Source organism: Manis javanica, chromosome 16 (genome assembly GCF_040802235.1).
Source record: "Manis javanica isolate MJ-LG chromosome 16, MJ_LKY, whole genome shotgun sequence".
NCBI lineage: Eukaryota > Metazoa > Chordata > Mammalia > Pholidota > Manidae > Manis > Manis javanica.
Genome location: NC_133171.1, coordinates 48,618,990 through 48,638,954, shown reverse-complemented (window position 1 = coordinate 48,638,954; position 19,965 = coordinate 48,618,990).

Here is a 19,965-nt window from a genome sequence, read left to right as displayed (position 1 = left end):
GTTCTCAAAAGCCCACCCACAGGCCCAGGGCTTTTGGGGCCATTCTTCAGTGGAAATCCAAGAGTCAACAGACATATGAGGAAAACATCTAATATGAAAAATAAAATAAAGAGAGGAAAGCAAGTTGGAAGATATTGCTATGCAGAAGAAAATGTTTTAAAAAATCATTTATTCTAAGAGAAATATGATACTGCATCCACGAAATAAGACTAAGATGGTGTAAAATGAATATTCAGAGAATTCAGAAAATGAGGTCTTAGTAATTTAAAAAATGCAGCAGAAATGAATATTAAACCTGCAGGCTGGACGTTAAAGATATCCTCCCCAAATACAGCACACAGAACAACAAAGGATAATAGAAAAGACAATGAAATTAGAGGACCAGTTCAGAAGACCAGCATCTAAAGAACAGGAGATCTAGAAAGAGAGAAACAGAAAACAGAGGAAAGAAAAATCCCTAGGAAAGGAATTCAGGAGCATTTCCCAGGACTGATGGACATGAGTTCCAAGTGAGGAGGAGTGTATAAAAATGTACTCTCCCCAGTGCACAGCGTCATGGAATTTCAGAACACTGGAGACAAAGAGAAGATCCTACAAAGTTCTAGAGGGAAAAACAAGTCACCTTAAAAGATCAAGACTTAGAGTAATATTGGCTGTTCAACAGCACTGTCTTAAAAGGTAATGGAGCGTTGCCTTTGAAGTTCTGACAGATCATTATTTCCAGTCTAGAAGTCCATGCCATGCCAAACTGTTAATTCAGTGTAGCATAAGAACTTGTCCAGGCGTGCAAAACTCCAAAAGCCACAGCTCTATTAATCATTTCTCACAATGGGAAGGTGGAGGATGTGCGCCACCAAAAAAAAGACAAAGGGGGCAGAAGGACCACGAAAGAGAGAGGTTAGGGTTGGGGAGCAACCAGGTCCCCTGGGAGGACTCACAGGGCTGCGGGAGAGATTTTTTTGAGAAGATAAAATGCATAGAATGTGGAAAAATGTGAACATATTGCTATGAGATCTTTGGGAGAGATTTGGGGATTGAGTCACTAATATGTATAAAGAGTAGTAGCAAATAAAAAAGGGCAATTAACTCTAAAGAGGACCAAATGTTGAAAGAAGAGTAATAATAATATACTACCTTGTTCCACTATAAATAACATTCAGTCACAATAATGAAAACACTGAACATCAATCTAGTAAGGGGATGATGTAACCATATTGTGAGAATGGGGAGACAGACAGGGATTCTGGGGGAAGGTTATGGTGGGGAGGACAGAGCAAAGAGAATTGAATCTACATCTCCCAGGATGGGAAGTTAATTGGCAACTAGAGCTGAAAAATCAAAAAGTAATGCAAATCCACATCTCTTTTCTACAGATAGGATGCTAAAGTTCGAAGGCATCGTCTGAAAGAGAGCAGGTGTGCCTGGGGAGTGGGCAGGGGGCTGAGAGGCCAAGACACTGCTAGTTGTTTCAACTCCTCTGTTGAAATTTCATGCTCACGCATCAGCCTGTCTTCCAGAAGTGAGCTCTACAACGACAGGGACCAGGCCTCATTCATCTTCTTGCCCCAGCACCTAGCCCAGTGCCTGTGGGACAACAGGCCCTCAATTACATGTTTGGGGAATGAATCATTATAGGGTCAAGCTGGGAGGAAACTTTCATTTCCACCCATTATTTTACAGATTAGAAAACTGATGTCCACAGAGTAGAAATGATGTGTGCCCCAGTGCTCAGGGGATTAGTGGCAGCTTCAGGGCTACACTGTCAGCCTCTGGCTCCTCTGTCCATGGCTCCTGCAACATCACGGCTGCGTTCTTGTGTACATAGAAGTGACATTTAGGGGATCTGAGCAGCTCTCTTGGGGTGGGATTTAAGAGAGAGGAGAGGAATAAGAAGAAGGGAGACATGCCATCCTGGCAAAGGAGGTGTGAGAGGGAGCTGTGGCTCCCCCCACGGTTGTGTGATGTCACGCAAGCCAACAGTGCAGCACTCCTAGAAGAGGTGGCTGGCCAGGACCTACCGAGGGGCTATTCCCTCGGAGCTCAGAGTTCAAGAGCACATCCCATGGCTGCCATCCAGGGATCAGGAAATGGCTCCTGCTGCCACCCAACCTGCCTGTCAACAGCCAGGGAGCTATAAAAGGGCCCCATAAACTAAAAAGTGTGCCTTTCCACCACTTTACCTGTGAGCACAAGCAGCCATAAAGGGCCTTGCTGCTGCCCTCCCAGCAGCAAGTGCATTGACGTTAGGGGGACACAGTTGCACCTGGATCCCTGTTGCCAGTGAGTTTTGGGAAATGCGCCTTTCAGATTCCTGCCATGCTCCACAGACGCCACCATGGCTTTCACATGGTTTCCCCTCTCACCTCTCCCTCTTTCCCGGGCAACTGCACCAGAAACATCCCTTCTCTTCCCAGGCCTCCTTCCCATTTGTCCAAAGGAATGCCCTCCTGCGAATTTGTATCAAATGCACATACCCGGCAGAGCCCCAGGCCCCCCAGCGCTGCGGCTAGCCCAAACCAACTCTCACCCCGTGTGGTCTTAGCAAGGACACCTACTTTACGAGCCTGAGGAGATATTCGTGCCATTAATGGGCCACCTTGTCCTTTCTCTGTCATCCAGCATCCAGAGGGGAATGAGATTTCAGGCTCGTGACCTGACAGGATGTTCAGCAGCGTGCAAGATCCTAATACGGAGCAGGGAGATATTGAGAAAGGGAGCAGGCGATGGTTTCCCCAAGGGAGCCTGAGGTTCCTGGACTCCTGCCCTGTGCCAGGGAAATGCCCAGCACCCACGGCCCTGTGACCATCACTGCATAGGTGCTGGGCCCCCAGGCTGGTGAGCTGGACAAGCCAGGAGACCTCTTCAGAGATAATGTCCAGCTGGGACCACATGAAGTCTGGTGGGTCTCCAGCAGGGTGATGGTAGGATCTGCCTTGATCAAAGAGCTCCTGGCTATGAAGACCCTTCTTCCAAGAGCTTCTGGAGCTGACCCTCAATGTAGAACCTGGTCCCCCCATTCAGCCAGCATGCACCCTCCTTTAGTTTACTGCTGTGGCACCAGGACCGTCCTGTAGGGGGTGAGGTAGGCCGCAGTTTCTCCCCCTCCTGTTACCGGGATGTGGGCCCTTCTCTGATCTCCTCGCCACCCCTTGTCCTGCTTCTCTTGGAGGCAGACAGACTTAGGTCCAAATTCATACTCCGCCACCTTTTTGCTGTGAGACCATGGGCAAGGCGATGTCACCCTTCTGACTGGGATTTCTCATCTGCAAAATAGAGCTAAAGGTAACATTCTCCCAGGAATGCTGGGAGGATTACATAAGTAATATACAAAAGGCTCTCAGCAATGGTTGGTACATATTTCAGTTGTCTATTACTGTGTAAAATCCCCTCCAAAACTCAGTGACTTAAAACAATGGCTATTTATCACTCCTCATGTTTTATGGGTCTCTGGGAGCTTAGCTGAGCAGGTCCACTGCTCTCTGTGCTGGTGGCTGGGGTCACCCATTTGGCTGCCTTCAACTGGCAGTTCAGCTGGCATGGCTGGAACAGGCGGGTGCTGGCTAGACCTCTTTCTCCAGCAGGGTGGGCTTCCTACATGGTGGCCCAGGGTTCCAAGAGAGTGCAGGCAGAAGCAGTCAGCTAGCACCCAGGCTGGTACCCACACAACATCACTTCTGGTCCATTCTATTGGTCAAAGCAAGTCCCAAGGACAGCCCAGAATCAGGGAGAGGGTAAACACCCCATAGGAGAAGCAACATGGCACAGGGATGGGGGAAACTGAGCAGTGGGGGGCTGTCTTTGGAAACAGCACACCCAGCACATGACACGTGATCAGTGGTGGATGGGGAGTGGTGGGAGTCTGGTTGGCCATCAGATTCCCACCATCTTGGCATCTGGCCCAGAACACTGTTTCCCAGACAATGGGCACTGTATCACTGGTGCCCTGGAGATGGTTCAGTAGACCTGGACCTGGCAAGAAATAACTTTTCATTTTGAATTCCTTTCCAATCCTTTTGATACCATCAAAGAAAAAGATCTCAGCTAAGTGCTAGCCTGTGTCTAACATTAGGTGTCTCTGGTTAGGTACCTAGCAGAATCTGGCAGGAAACAGTATCTAGCTAGACTCTAGTATGTTCTTTGTGTCCCCTATATTTATTTTGATTATCGCCAAGTGACCCTGGCTTTCCATTCCTGAGGGTGATAGGGAGTTGGTCGCAATAAAGACAGCCAGTAAGAAGGGTCAAAACCCAGGTTCTTCCCAGCTCCAGGCTACAAGCTCTCTCCTGATAATTCCCCTTTCAGTGAGCCCATTGACTCCAGAGGGAAAACTAGTACCCCCAGAACCCCCGGCACCCTGAATCCATGCTCCTTAACTCCCTCACCCATCACATTTTTCCTCCTCAACATTAAATTCCACTCCATACAGTGGCTCCTTGGGATCTTCCAGAAACTTCTCTGTGTTTTCCCCTTCCCATACACCCTCTCCATGCTCTACAACCAGGTAGGGTGGTGCAGTGGGAAGCACTTGGGTCCTAGGACCAGATGACCTGGGTAAGGTCCTGGGTCTGTCGTCTGCCAGACAGAGCCTTATCCTTCACGTTCATAGCTCAGGGAAAATTACTAAGGAAGCCTCCAAATTCTACATCTTGATAGTTAGAAGTTACAAATAAAGCTAACAAAACATTACATAAAATAAGTTTCAGCTTCCTAGGCTGTCAAATATGTTTTTCTTATAACTAAAAAATGTCTGTATGTATGTGCAAATGCATGTTTGTTTGCACAGAGCTATGGTTTTTCTATAATAAAAGAGAAAAATATAAGAACCACTGAATTTAATTAATGCTGTTAAGTATTAACAGGATGACTCTTCTGTTTATAGACTGGCAATGTTTGGGTGAATAGTCAGTAAAAATAACCATAATTTATGACATTATATATTTTATTCCATGACATTTCCTTTTCTTGCTCTCATCTCATTAAAATCACCAATTTTAATCAAGATTTGCATTTGTTTTATTGACAATAATGATATGAAAGATTAAAAGAAAAATGTAATTGTGTCAAAGTATACAATGTTTTAATATATTTTTATTATAAATTCATTTTAAAGTAAAAGTAAGAAATCTTTAAAATTTAAATCCTTTTATAAAACTAACTAAATCAACGATTAATGCATGCTTTAAATATCCTTAATTTTGATCATTTAAAGGGTGTCAGATGATCAGCTATGGAAATACATTTTTCTGATAATATTCCTTTCTTTTAAAAAAGAAGCAGTTCCTGTGTGGTATTCTCCAATAAGTTCTTCACAATGGTATAAAGGGCATATCAAAGTGTGGGCAAAGGGTTTGTTTGTGTTTATACAGAGGATCAAAGCCTAATTTGGCTACCCAGAAAACGAATTAAGATACGCTATGAAGAAGAACTTCCAACAGCAACATTCTCTGGTAGAGTCATTCCAGAAGATGATCATCAAAAAACTTCAACAAAGATCCTGGCACTGTTGCAGTTGTAGCTGCATCCATCCCACCAGTTCCTGGACTTGCCATGGGAATGAAGGAGGAGATATCTAAGCTGGCCTGTGCATACAGTAAAACAACAAATTTGACTGAATCTATACTGTCGGAACTCAACCAAGAATTAGGACAAGTGCAAGTTCAGCGCTCCAAAATCTTGCTACTATAGACTATCTACTGTTAAAAGAACATATGGGATGTGAACAGTTCCCAGGAATGGGTTGTTTTAATTTGTCTGATTTTTCTCAAACTATTCAAATTCAGTTAGACAATATCCATCATATCATTGATAAGTTTTCACAAATGCCTAGGGTGCCTAACTGGTTTTCTTGGTTTCACTGGAGATGGCTGGTAATTGTAGGTCTGCTATGGTTATGTAGCTGTATTCCTATTATGTTAATGTGTGTACACAATTTAATTAGTTTAAAACCTATACATGCTTATGTTACTCTACAAGAAGATATGTCAAAGAAATAATCAATCTTCCCATGTTTTCTTCCGTCTGCTACCTCTATAGCTTTTCTTCTTCCTTCCTAATTACAACCCTTAAGTAGAATTGGTGCCTCATATCGAAATTACCGAGTATCATAATTCTTCCAAGTGGTAAAGATACCTCAAGACAAATGCTGGGCATAGAAGCCACAGGGCATAAATCTGCAAAGAAGTAAAAAGCTAACCTTTTCAAACAATATTGCTTCTCTCTCACTTACCAACTTTACATTTCCCTTATGGCCCCGGAAGATGACTGGTTAGCCAGAGACGGGTAAGATTCCTCAAGGGAGGAACAACCTAAGACAGGCACAGTTGCAGGGGGGCCATCAGGTGAGAAATTGGGAATCAACAGAGGTGAGGCTTAGAACCTCACTCCCCCTGTTTTGAGAGAAATCTTCTGCATCCATGGGTGTTTTGTTGCCCTTGTCTAGCTTGGATTAATACTTAGTCTATAGGCACACACCTGATCATCTACATTTGCCCTCTTACAGCACTAAACTATGTTTTCTACCTTTATCTTGCATCTACCTACCACTTCAGCATTTTATTTTTTAAAAAAAATAATACTAATAAGGGAGAAATGTGGGATTCACATATAAATCAAGTATAAAAATCAAACGAATATTCATATCTGACCTGATTGTTTATAGTTCGTAATGCGTGATCAAAACCGAAAGTTTCTGTGATGACTGCCCTTGCACTGTTCACCATGTAAGAACTTATTCACTAAGTAAGAATTTGTTCACCATGTAAGAACTTGTTCGTTGTGCTTCAGAAGATTGGAGACTGACGAGAATTAGGCTTGGGGTTGATTAATGATTGTGCATTGAGTCCCCTATACAGAATTTTATTGTTGTTAACAACCATTTGATCAATAAATATGTGAGATGCCCTCTCAAAAAAAAAAATTTTAAATCCTTTTAGGTTCTATATTTATTTTAAAATAGTTAACATTATAATTAAAAAGGAAAAATACAAATTATAATTGATTGATGCCAATTGATCTGTACAGTAATACCACACTATAATTTTATAACATGTCTTGAAATCAGTTTATGTAAGTCCTACTTCCTATGTCTTTTCAAATTTGCTTTGACTGTTCTGAACTTCAACTTTTGTGTATTGCCTTCATTTTGGAAAGATATTTCCAGTAAGTATAGAATTCTAGATTGATGGTTTCTTTTGTTTTCTTCTAATACTTTAAAGATGTTTCTCCATTGTTCTCTGCCTACACAGTTTCTCATGAGAAAAATGCTGTCATTCTTTTTCTCTGTTCCTCTGTGAGATGTGTCTTTTTTCTCTGGCTGTTTATACAATTTTCCTTTTATCATTGTTTTCAGCAATTTGATTACGATGTGTTCATGTGGTTTTCTTTGTTTCTTCTGCCTGGGTTCATTGCACCTCTTAAATCTGTTGTTTTTAGTTTTTATCAAATTTGGGATGTTTCTGGCCATTATCTCTTCAAATACATTTTTTATCCTCCTGCCTCAATCTGGGTCTCCAATTTCATTTGAGTGATTAATATTTCAAATGCCACTGAAGTTCTATTTATTTTTCTCTCTTATTTTCTTTCTGGACTTCATTTTGGTTGTCTTTATTGCTGTATCTTCAGATTCACTGATCATTTCTTCTACAGTATCTAATCTCCTCTTAGTCACATCCAGTGTCATTTTATTTAAGATATTGTATTTTTAATTTCTAGAAATCACATTTAAACATTTTTTATAATGTCTATTTCTCTCCTCATAACGTTCATGTGTTTCTCTACCTTCTTGAATATATGAGGCATGTGAAGCACATTTATATTATCTTTTCAATGTCCTTCTCTGTCAATTCCTTCATCTTTTCATTCTGGGTCTGTTTCTACTGACTGATTTTTCTCCTGATTGTGGGTCATACTTTCTACTTCTTTGCTTGCCTTTTGTTGCTTATTTGTTTGGTTTTAGATGCTTTTTATCAGAAACGGATGTTGAATTTGGTCAAATATTTTTTCTACATCTATTGAAATGATCAGATAGTTCCCTTTTTTTCAGTGTGTTAATATGGTGAATTAAACTGATTGTTTTTCACACATTAAAACAACTTTGCATCCTTGAGATTAAACCCCATGTGGTCATGATGTAATAATATCCTTTTTATATATTATTGGGTTTGATTGCTCAAATTTTGTTTAAAATGTTTGCACCTATGTTCATGGGAAGTATTGCTTTGTAGTTGGATTAGCTGCTAGACATTGTGAATTTTACATTGTTTGGTGTTGAAGTTTGTTGCATTCCTTTCGTAATGTGGGACTTCATTCTTGGCACATAGTTAACATACTTGGAATAAGATGTAAACTTTTGAGGCTTGCTTTTAAGATTTTTAGGACAGATATAGCATAGCTGTTAGTCTAAGCTTAATTGTGACCTCTACTAAGGCAGTACCCTTCTGCTGACTGTACCTCATGTGTAATGAGGTCTTTCCACTCTGCCTGTTGGGAACACAAGTTAATCCCGGCCCTGTGAGTGCCAAGCAGTACTTTGCCTTCAGTGGCTCTTTCCCTGGCCTTTCCTTTTATGTGTGTGCACATCAGGACTCAGCTAGAGATTCAGAGAGACACCTCTGCAGATCTCTGCATATACGTTCAGCTCCCTCTCTCTGGGACTCTGTCCTGTCAATTCTAGCACCTTGGCCTCTTGAACTCTAAATCTGTCTTCTCAATCAACAAGACAACCATGCTCTGTTTGGATTCCCTCACCCCTATACTGAAGCCCGGAAACTGCCCCAGGCAGTGAGTGAGCTGGGGTCATTATAGGGCTCACCTCACCTGTTTCCCTTTTCTCCAGGACACAGTCCTGAGTTGTGTTTGTCCAAAGTCTGAAAATCATTTTTTCATATATTTTGTCTGGAGTCCTAGATTTTAAGGCAGGAAAATAAATCTAGTCCCTGTCACTTCATTATGGCCAGAAGTAGAAGTCTTGTTCTGCTAATAAATTTATTTTTGTGGTGTCTGTGATACGCAGAGCTTTCTGAAGTGCGGAGCCCAGGTGAGAGGCCCCTTTGCCTACATCTAAGAGCTGTACTAGTGAGATGGGTTACATTGAGCCAGTTACTAATTCTCCCTGTATCTTCATTTTCATTACTGTCAAATGAAGGGGACAGTATAGTCTTGATCCTGAGGGATGTTGTGAGAAATAGGTAAGATTTCACATGTTTAGCACCTAAAACAGTGCCTGGCACATAGTGCATTAGTGTTCAATAAATGTGGATTATTTCAGGGACAATTAAGACCACCCAGCTAGGGCTCCCTAAATCCCCTCTCACCTTTGCTCAGAGAAAGAAGAGTCCCTCCTTTTTTTTCTAAGGCCTTCACATCTCCTGGGTGGTGAGATAAAAAAGATCTTTTCTGGTTATACTTTCTCTTCATTCCTTTCTTTTTTTTTTTCCTGATTTTTCAGCCTCTCTTTCTACAGAATGTTTTCCCTAAGAGTAAAACGTATTTCTGTCCACTGCCTTCTAAACACAAACAAATAAAAACATTCCCTCTTTCTTACCTCCCCCTCGAGAGCCTTTCCTCTGGCTTTATTTCTTTTCACTGCCAAATTTCTTGAAAGAGGGCTCTGTACTCGCCTTCTCCCCACCTCATGCTCCCTGGCCATCCCCCACGCCCTGCACCATCCGCAGTTTCTCTCACATGAGCCCGGGGCCACCTTCTTGCTGCAGTGACCACTTCTCAATCCTTGCTCCACCCAGCCTCCCTGGAGAATCTGACAGTGAAAGAAACCTCTTCTTAGGGCCTCCACAATTCTATCCAAAATGGCCTCTGGACCTGTACACACAGAGCCCCTGACAGAACAAGGAACTCATGGGGCCAAAGGTACACACCCTCCCCGAGCATGGAACTCGTTTTGTACCCCATGCTCCTGGGAACCGACATTTGGGGATTCTTTGCCCTGGGCTCCCCACCCCCTGCCAGAGACTGCAAGGACTGCTTCCCGCAGCTTGGCCTCCTGAGGGTGAGGCATGGCTGGTGTGTGCACACTGGGCCCGAGGGGGGATCAGGGCACTGTTTTCAGGTGGAGAGTGTGGGCAGAACTTGGATGTATGATTGGAATGTGCACGCACGTTAACGTGAGACTCCCTTGCTCTGCAGGACAAGATGAGTGCAGAAGAAAGGTGACAGGCTGTGAGCCAGGGGCCGTAGGTATGTTTTCCTGGGCCCTGCAGATGTTCAGGGTGGGCCTGACTCTGCCCTCTTGGTTACCCTGTTAGCTCTCCGATCGCTTTCCCCTGTCTCCTTCACTGGCTTCCTTCTCTCTTCCACCCTCCTAAATAGCCTTTCCAGGAGGCAGCTCTTGGCCTCCTCTCCCTCTGCTGTGCACATCTCTTGGGAGGACTCAGTGCAGTGAAGCAGTTCAGCATCTACCCATCTATCTTCACCTCTAGACCGGAGTTCCTCAGGGGAGAGCCACTGAGTCACCTCAGTTTCCCTAGCACAGACCTGGCACCCGGTGGATGCACCATCAATGTTTGTTGAATGACAAACAACAAATGAATAACTGAAGCTCCCTCATTCACTCCCCTGGTCTAAATTCACGCCGCTGAGCTGGCATTTCCCCAGCAGATGCAATTAAAAGCTAAGAGCAGGAGCCCAGAGCCTGACTGCCCGCAGCAAACCCCGCTCAGCACTGATAAGCTGGATGTGCTCTAGGGCGAGTCATTCAACTGCTGTGTGCCTCAGTTTATTCTTCTGCAAAGCAGGGATAAGAATAGTACCTACTCAATTCGGATGCTGTGAGGAACAAGTGAACTGATCCCCAGGCCTCCTCTATGTCTTTGCTTGCGCATCATCTCTAATCAAGGAAGCCTACCTTTTCCTCAAGACCCAACCTAAATGTACCACCTTCTTGTAGCCTTCCCAGATTCCCACAGCCCTGTGCCTCCTGCCCAGCTAAACAACCATCACATACTTCCTGAGGGCTGCAGTCCTGCTCTGCCCCAAGCTATGGTTATGCTTGTCCATGCCCCACATTCCCCAAAGAGAGCTTCTTGAGGGCAGGGCCTCAATAGTTGGTGCTTTAAAGATACTTTTTGAGTGAATGAATGAATAAATGAGTGACACAGGATATTCCAGATACTCTGACAATGTTCTGATAAGTCTATAAAAACTGTTTCTCAGAGAGTCTTGAACTGACGCCTGTAAGACTGCATATATACCTCCTTAACTAACGAACCCTTTGGGTTTAAAAGGACTTCAGCTTGCTGAAGAATCATCTCCAACTTGCTGGGTATTAATTATTAGCAGGGAGCCAGTCTGAGAGGGTAGAAGGGCAAAAGGTCTTTCCCTCTGTCTGTGCTGTAAATACAGAGTATGGTGTGGTGTGAGGACCGAATGACACAATGTTTGAAAAGGCCAAGTGGAGGGCCTGACAAGAAGCTGGCCCTCAAGAAATGGAAGAATCATCCTGTGTTTTTCTGATCACTGTTATTGCAGGGAAAGAGGGCTGGCAAGCTGATTCGTTTGCAGGGTAAATAGTAATTTCTGCTTGAGGACTATATTTCCACTTTTAGGTCCATACCTGTCAGTACATGTATTAGGTTCCTTTAGCTGCTGTAACCAATTACCCCAAAGTCAGCAACTTTAAACAATGCAAATGTATTATCTCACAGTTCTGTAGCTCAGAGGTCCAACACGGGTCTCATGGGGCTCAGCTCAAGGTATTGTGGGACTGCGTGCCTTTCTGGGGCTGATGGCCCCTCCCTCCACCCTCAAAGCTGGCAATAGTTGGTCTGGTCCTTATGCTGACATCTCTCTGGACTTCAGTTGTCATACTGCATACCTTCTGTCTGATCACAGCCAGGAAAGTTTCTTCACTTTTAAGGATTTATGTGATTAGATTGGCCCACCAGATAATCCAGAATAATCTTTCCATGGGAAGGTCCATACCCTGTAAGAGCCTCTTTCCCACGTAAGGTAACACATTCTTAAATTTCTGGGGCATTTTTGTGGGTGTGGGGGTGGAGGATCATTCTTCTGCCTCACACAGTATACTGTGTGGGGACTGTCTAATCTCCTCCTTAGAATGTCTCCCCATTATCATATAATGGCAAACCATAAGGCAGGTTTATCACATGCCGGGCACTGTCCTGAGGGGCACTGCTAAACATTCCAGAGTGCCCAGGACAGCCCCCCAACAAAGAATTATGTGGTCCCCAAATGTCAATAGTGCCAAGGTTGAAAAATGCTGAGATAGAGCCTATTTCCTTTTTTTTTCCTTTCTTTCTTTCTATCTTTCTTTCTCTTCTTTTTTTTCTGAAGTATAGTTGATACACACTATTATTGGTTTTAGTGATTCAATAATCATATACATTGTGAAATGCTTACCATAAAAAGTTTATTACCAATTGTCTCCTTACAAAGATATTGTAATATTATTGACTATATTCCCTATCCTCTACTTTTCATCCCATGACTCATTTACTTTATAATTGAAAGTTTGTACCTTTTTATCCCCTTGTTTCCCCCAACCCCAAAGGACAGACCCTATTTCTACTATTTGCCTCCATTTTCCTCATAAGATCAGTCATGTGAGGGACTATGTGCATGAATTCTTGGCTTGGGCAATGTGCTCGCCCTAAGTACAGCCTGACTCTGTGGTAGAGAGCTCCACCCTGGGGGACAGAGGAGGGAAGGGCCCTCACAGGGCCTCACTGCTGCCCCTTCCAGCCCTTGACTCAGTTGCCTAGAATACCTGCCTTCCATGGCCCTTTTAGCAGAGACACTGGGATGCTCTATTTCCCAGGGCACCAGCCCTGAGGAGGTCCCGGCTGAGTCAGCCCTCCTTGGCCTCAGCTCTGCGAGCACATGGAGACATGAAAGAGACATCCACATCATGGCTCATAGCTTGCTTGGGGCAGCCAGACCAGAGGTGTGGCGGGGAGCAGAGAGCCGGCAGCTGTTGAGTCAGCCCTGTCCTTGCCCAGAGCCTTCCTGAGGCTTGTCAGACAGGCAAGTCACAGCAGCTGGGTCCCTCTGGGCAAGTCATGACTTTCTGGACCTTGGTTTCTTTGTATGTTAAGAGTGGAGAAGCTCTCTCACTCACTCCATGTGGGAGAGGACAAAGTCATCAAGGCCATCGTGTTTACTGCTTACTGATTCACACACTCGTTCCAGCTGCTAGAGAAAGTGTGGTAGACAAACAACACCCTATCCTCCAGGAGGTCATACCCTCGTGAGGGGAGGCAGAAAATACACAGGTGAACAGTGAATCTATTCCTGCGGGGATCTGCAGTAGCCACCGTGGCATGCCAGGTCTCTGCCTGTTGGCTGTCAGCTTCATCCCGTCCCCTCTGTGTTCTGCAGGTGCCAGAAGCCTGCAAACTGCACTTCCCAAACTCTGGTTAGGTTCTACCACCAGGAGGAACTGGTGGGATATGGGAAGGTATGAGGGAGAGAAGCAGCTTTCTCTGCTTTTGCAGGTGACTTCTGAGGTGGCAGCAGTGGTGGGCATGTGGGGTCGCACTTCCCCAGCATCAGTGGGGCGTAGGCCCCTTGGGTGTCGCTCAGAGGTGGCTGCTCCAACTGTAGCAAGAGCATGGTGGAGCCCTTTCAGCTGCCCAAACCAAGTATGGGCTTATGGGTTACAATCCAGGGATGCTAGCAGCTTCCCAGCCTCGGAGCATCACCTCCTCTCTTTCCAGACATTTGTGACCAACTGCCTGTATTAAACCCCCTTCTACTTGAAGTGCCTATGATGGTTTCTGTTTTCCTGACTGGACACTAATTGATACAGATAAAGGAAGTGATAAATGTGAAAATGCTTTCTGTCTTATTACTGCTAGCCCAAAGTACAAAGGAAATCCCAAAACCAAACTCTCAGAGATTTTCCCTTCAATGGGAACCTGACATCATCCCACCTGTCACCTTGACTGCTTTAGGCCAGACCATCTGCCACTCCAATGGGAGTCCATGGGCACCTTCAGGGACCAGGACACACAACCCCAGCACCCAACACCCACCTCCAGTACTGCCACTTCCTTCATCACCTGCAGTCTCGCCTTATTCTCTTGGCTATTTAGAGGAACTTTTTGATTATCTGACTCAATTCCACTCTATATACTTTCCTTCTGTTTTGCTTTGTATGCTCTTTTCAATGTGAAATGCCCTCAAAAAAACCTATGGGTCCAGAATGGGGCCACAGAGGTGGATAAAGTCCTCCCTCCCTACCCCCAAATACCCCTCTATGCACTTGCGTGGAATTCTACCCCTGGAATGGCCCTTCCGATTAAGGCAAATAGTCTTAAATGAGGTTTCCTGGGGGTCCATGAATCTCCCAAACTTGTATTGAAAAAGGTATGATTATTTGAGGGGGAGCTTTTTGGGGTGAGTGCCCATAGCTTTCTTCAGATTGTCAAAGAAATATGAGGTCCAGGAAAAGCTATAACCAGTAGGTTAAGGCGAGGCTGTCTGTCAATCATATATATTCCTTCAGGAAGAGCAGAGCGGTACGTTATTGTCTCCAAAGTGGGATTCAGGAAGAAACACCTATTTATATTTACTTCTATTTATGTCAGAGTCATACTTACTTTTTGTTTCATCTTTTCAGTCTTCTACTTTGGTATATGCTTATTATGTACACTATATATTAAACAATAGGGCAGGTATATACTTTGTAAGTAAGTAGGCAATATTAGGATTGATGTTCAATTTTTTTTAATTGGTATAAGTGCCCTGTTAAAACAGTTTGGAGGAAGTGGGAGGATTCAAACAGATACCTGTGCATCAGTGTTCATGGCAGCATTATTCACAGTAGCCCAGAGATGAAAACAACCATTATAATGCATAAATGGGTAAACAAAAGGTGGTATATCCACATAATGGAATATTATTCAGCCATAAAAGGAATAAACTTCTGCTACAGTACAATGCGATGAACGTTTAAACATTGTGCTAAGTGAAATAAGCCAGGCACAAAAGGACAAATTGTATTCCACTTGTATGAAATATCTAGAAAATCAAATTCATACAGACAGAAAGTAGAATAGAGGTTATCTGAGGCTGGCCTAAGGGAGAAATGATAAGTGTTATGAGTTGAATTGTGTCCCCTAAAATGATATTCTGATGTTCTAACCCTCAGTACCTCAGAAGGTGACATTATTTAGAAATAGAGTCTGTGCAGATTGACCAGGTTAAGAGGAGGTCATTAGGATGGACCATAATTAAATATGACTACTGTCCTTATGAAAGGGGGAAATCTGGACACAGAGATAGACATACGAGGGACGATGAGATGGAGACACAGGGAAAAGACAGCCAGATGACTGAAGTGATCTACAAGCCAAGGAACTCCAAGAATTGCCAGCAAACACCAAAAGCTGGAAGAGACAAGAAAGGATTTTCTCCTAAAGCCGTCAGAAAGAAGATGACCTTGATGACACCTTGATTTTGGAATCGTAGAATCCAGAACTGTGAGTTAATACATTTCTGTTGTTTTAAGCAAATAGTTTTTGGCACTGTTACAGCTACCCTAGGAAACTAATACAGTGGGTTATTGTTTAAGAGCTATAGGATTTATGCCTGCAGTGATGAAAAAGCTTTGGAAATAGATAGCAGTGATGGTTGTCCAACATTTGAATGTAATGAATGCCCATGAATTATACTACTAAAAACAGCTAACGTGGAAAATTTTGTGTTATATAAATTTATATATAAATTTATTTTATCACAATTTAAATCAATGTAATAACGTAATGTACCCCAAATCACTGAATTGTACACTTTAGATGTATGTGTAAATTGTATGGCATGTGAATTATATCTTAGTGAAGCTGTTCAATAGCAGTGTGTATATGAAGAGGCAAAAGACCCAGAATAGCCAACACAATATTCAAGAAGAACAAAGTTGGAGGACTGACACTGCTCGCCATCAAGACTTACTGTGAAGCTGCAGTAATCAAAACAGTGTGATGATGAGGAAAGAATAGTCAAGTAGAGCAATAGGGTAGAATAGAGGGCTCAGAAACAGGCTCACATAAGTACAGTCAACTGATCTTTGACAAGGGAGCAAAGATGGTCTTTTCGATAAGTGGTGCTAGAGCAACTGGACATCCATATGCAACATAATGAATCTAGGCACAGACCATACACAATTCAAAAAAACATAAACGAACTCAAAATGAACCATAGGCTTCAATGAAAACACAAAACTATAAAACTCCTTGAAGATAACAGAGGAGAATATTAGATGACCTTGGGTGACTACAACACCAAAGGCAGTGTCCATGAAAGAAATAATTGACAAGCTGGACTTTATTACAATTAAAAACTTCTGCTCTGTAAAAGACACTTTCAAGACAATGAGAAGGCAAGCCATAAAATGGGAGAAAATGTTTGCCACAGACATATCTATGAAGGACTGTTATCCAGAATGGTCAAAGAGCTCTTTAAATTTAGCACTAAGAAAATGAAACCCCCAGTTTATAAAGGGCAAAAGACCTGAGCAGACACCTCCCTGAGGAAGAGATACAGATGACAAACAAGCATTGAAAACATGTTCGACATCATATGTAATTAAGGAAATGCAAATTAAAGCAACAGTGACACAATACATATTGATCACACACCTGTAGCCAACAGCTAAGACAATGGTGAAAATCTAAAACATTCACGACACCAGATGCTGGCAAGAATGTGGAGAAACAGGAACTCACTCATTGCTGGTGGGAAGGCAAAATGGCACAACCTCTCTGGAAGACAGTAAGGCAGTTTCTTATCAAACTAAAAATACTATGACCATACGACCCAGCAATCATGCTCGTTGGTGTTTACCCAAATGAGTTGAAAACTTATGTCTGCAGAAAAATCTGACACAGATATTCATCATAGCTTTACTCATAACTGCCATAACTTGGAAGCAGCCAAGACGTACTTCAATAAAAAACGAAATGGATAAATTATGGAACATCTAGACAATGGAATATTATTCAACACTAAAAAGAAACAAGCTATCAAGCCATGAAAAGATACGGAGAAAATATTACATACAGGTGACTAAGTGAAAGAAGCCAATCTGAAAAGTCTACAAACTCTGTGATAGAACTATATGGCATTGTTGGGAAGGCAAAACTAGGAGACAGTAAAGATCAGTGGCTGCTCGGGGCTAAGGGAGAGGGAGGGATGAATGGGCAGAGCGCAGAGGACTTTCAGGGCAGTGAAACTACTCTGTATGACACTCTAGTGGTGAATACACGTCACACATTTGTGCCAACCCATTGAACCTACACCACAAAGAGTGCACCAAATAAACACCAGGCCTTTGGGTGATGATGTGTCAATGTAAGATCCTGGGTTGTCATACACGTAGCAAGGATGCTGATAGTGGGAGAGGCTGTGTGTGGAGGGGAGTATACCAGAACTATCTGTACTTTCTGTTCAATTTTACTGTGAACCAAAAACTGCTCTAAATAATAAATTCTACTTTGCAAAAATCCAAGCCCTAGCACTGTCCAGTAAATGTTAACAGGTTTATTTGTAACTATTATAAAGTTGAATTTTTAAAAAAAAGTTTGGAGGCCACTGCATGACGGTATTTATATGTGGTTAACAGTTCAGAGTTAATTAACTTACCCTGAGGAGCGGGGGGGAGGGAGCTGATGATCAGTGACACCCTGAGCCAACTACCCCCAGCCCCAGGGAAGATGGTGTGGCTGGGAGGCCGTGGAAGGCTGTGGGGCTTAAGCAAATTGCTTAACTACTTTGTGCTTCTGTTTCCTCATCTAAGAACTGGGGGAAATATTGGTATTTAGTATTAATCAATAGTTAGTATTGTGAATATTAAATTGGTTGATTCATGTAAAGTGCTGTTTGTCGCGCCTGTCACTTACTAAGCCCTGTGTGAGACTCAGAAGGGGAGGCACCTGGCCCTCTGTGGATCCCCTCCCTTGCTGCTGGGTGAGCAGGGGAGGGAAGGGCTGGTGAGGGAGTCAGCAGTTACTGAGAGCCAACAATGCTATACCAGGTGCTCACTTAATTTCTCCCCACTCATGAGGTGGGGGCTGCCCTCTCGGATTTACACAAAACCGGAAGCTCAGAGAATTCAGATGACTTGCCTCAAATCACATAGCTAGACAGAAGTGACTGAGCCAGGATGGATCTGGTCTCCTTGACACCAAACCAAGCCACACTCCTTTCTGCTCTGCCAAGTGCCTGGTGCCCCAATTACCAATGAACAGAGGAGGCATGTGGAGGGCCATGTCTTCATCTTTGGCAAACCAGCTTGGAGATGGGAGGCACACTAAGAAGAATACCATTGTTGCCTCTGTGTACTAAAGGCCATTTCAGGGATTGCAATGGGCACTGCACTTGGCCTGTAAGGTGTGGAACAAGTGCTATCTCCACCCACTACTAGCTGTGTGGCCATGGGCAAGTCACTTCACCTCACTATGCCTCAGTTTCTTCATGTAAAATGGGGATAACAACCATCTGGGCTGTGTGGGTATTAAAGGAAGCAACAAACCTAGAAATACCTATCAAGAGGCTGGATATAGAACATACCCAAGTCATGTGTACTGAGTGTGACATACCACCGTCACATCTGATCACCAAGACTAAGAGAGGGATAGAGTCAGGCCTGAGGCCCTGAGCCCCCTCACTCCATTGCATGCCACTTCCTTCAGGAAGGAGGGGTTCAAGCCCCATTCCCCACTCAGCACCCATCAGGGAGGGAGTTCAGGAGGGGAGCTGGAGCTGGAGATTTTCAGCTCCTATCTGGCAGCCTCCCTCCACTATATACAATTACCACCCTCTCCTTCTACACAGCACTCTGCAGGGAGGTTGCACCACAGTGTCCTGTCCCCCATCCTCCAGGGCACTGCAGAGACCACAGCTGTGGTCCAGCTGTGGAACCCAGCCCAGCCTCCGACTGGCCCTGTGCCAGAGACAGGAAGCTAGAAGCACTGTGCATGCCTACCGGACACTGGGGAGGGGTGGCCACCAGGGGCTGGAGTCGGGCCAGGCCTTGTGAGTACACTGTGTGGAAAGGACTGTAGAGAGAGCTGTGAAGGGTCACTGTTACCCTTCATTGCCTGGAAGACTCTGGCGGTAGTGTGTAAGGATAAGCCCGAGGAAGGCGGGAAGGAGCCTTGGGTTGGAAGTCTGGAAATCTGAGACTTAGTAAGAACTTGCCACTAACTCACTGTGTGATTTGCCTTAGCCCCTTCCTCTCTCCCGTCACTTATTTTCCAGTCTGTGAAACTGAAAATATTTACTGAGCTCTCTGTATCAGATACAATTCAAGGCAATATACTAGCAGACAAAGCAAAGTGCCCTATCTCCTGGAGCTTTCATTCTACCAAAAAACAAGCAAATTTATAATAAGAAAAGAGATGGGAAGTTCTATGAAGAACACTTAAGTGCTGTGAGCGGACGGAGTGTGGGGTCTGGGATGGCCTGTCTGAGGTGACATAAGCAAAGGAAATGAGGAAGGGGGCCATGTAACTATCTAACGGAAGCACATTCTGGGTAGAGGGAAGAGCAAGTGCAAAGGCCCTGAGGCAAGCACATGAGGCACGTTAAAAAAACAAACTCAGGAAATAGACTGAAAGGGAATGAGTGAGGGAAGAGGAAGGCAAAATCAGAGCCCAGCTCTGAGAGCCTGAAGGCCACTGTAAGGACTTCGCATTTTATTCTGAACTGATCAGTGAGCCCCAGGAAAGCTAGGTCTGGGCTCAGGTGCAGATCCTACCTATTGTTGTGTTCACATCTCCAACCTCTGCTCATTTACACAGAGGTCCTAGCAGGTCCTTCAGGAGGAGATAGTAGTAGGCCAGGGACTAGGGTGAGGTGCGTAAGGCCTCAAGTGAGTGAGAAACTTGGCTCAGGTGCAAAACTTAAGGGGGGGAGTCGAAAAGTTCAGTAATAAAGTTAATATTTTCCTGCAATATATCTAAAATTCAAAATTGATGCAAATCCATGATGAAT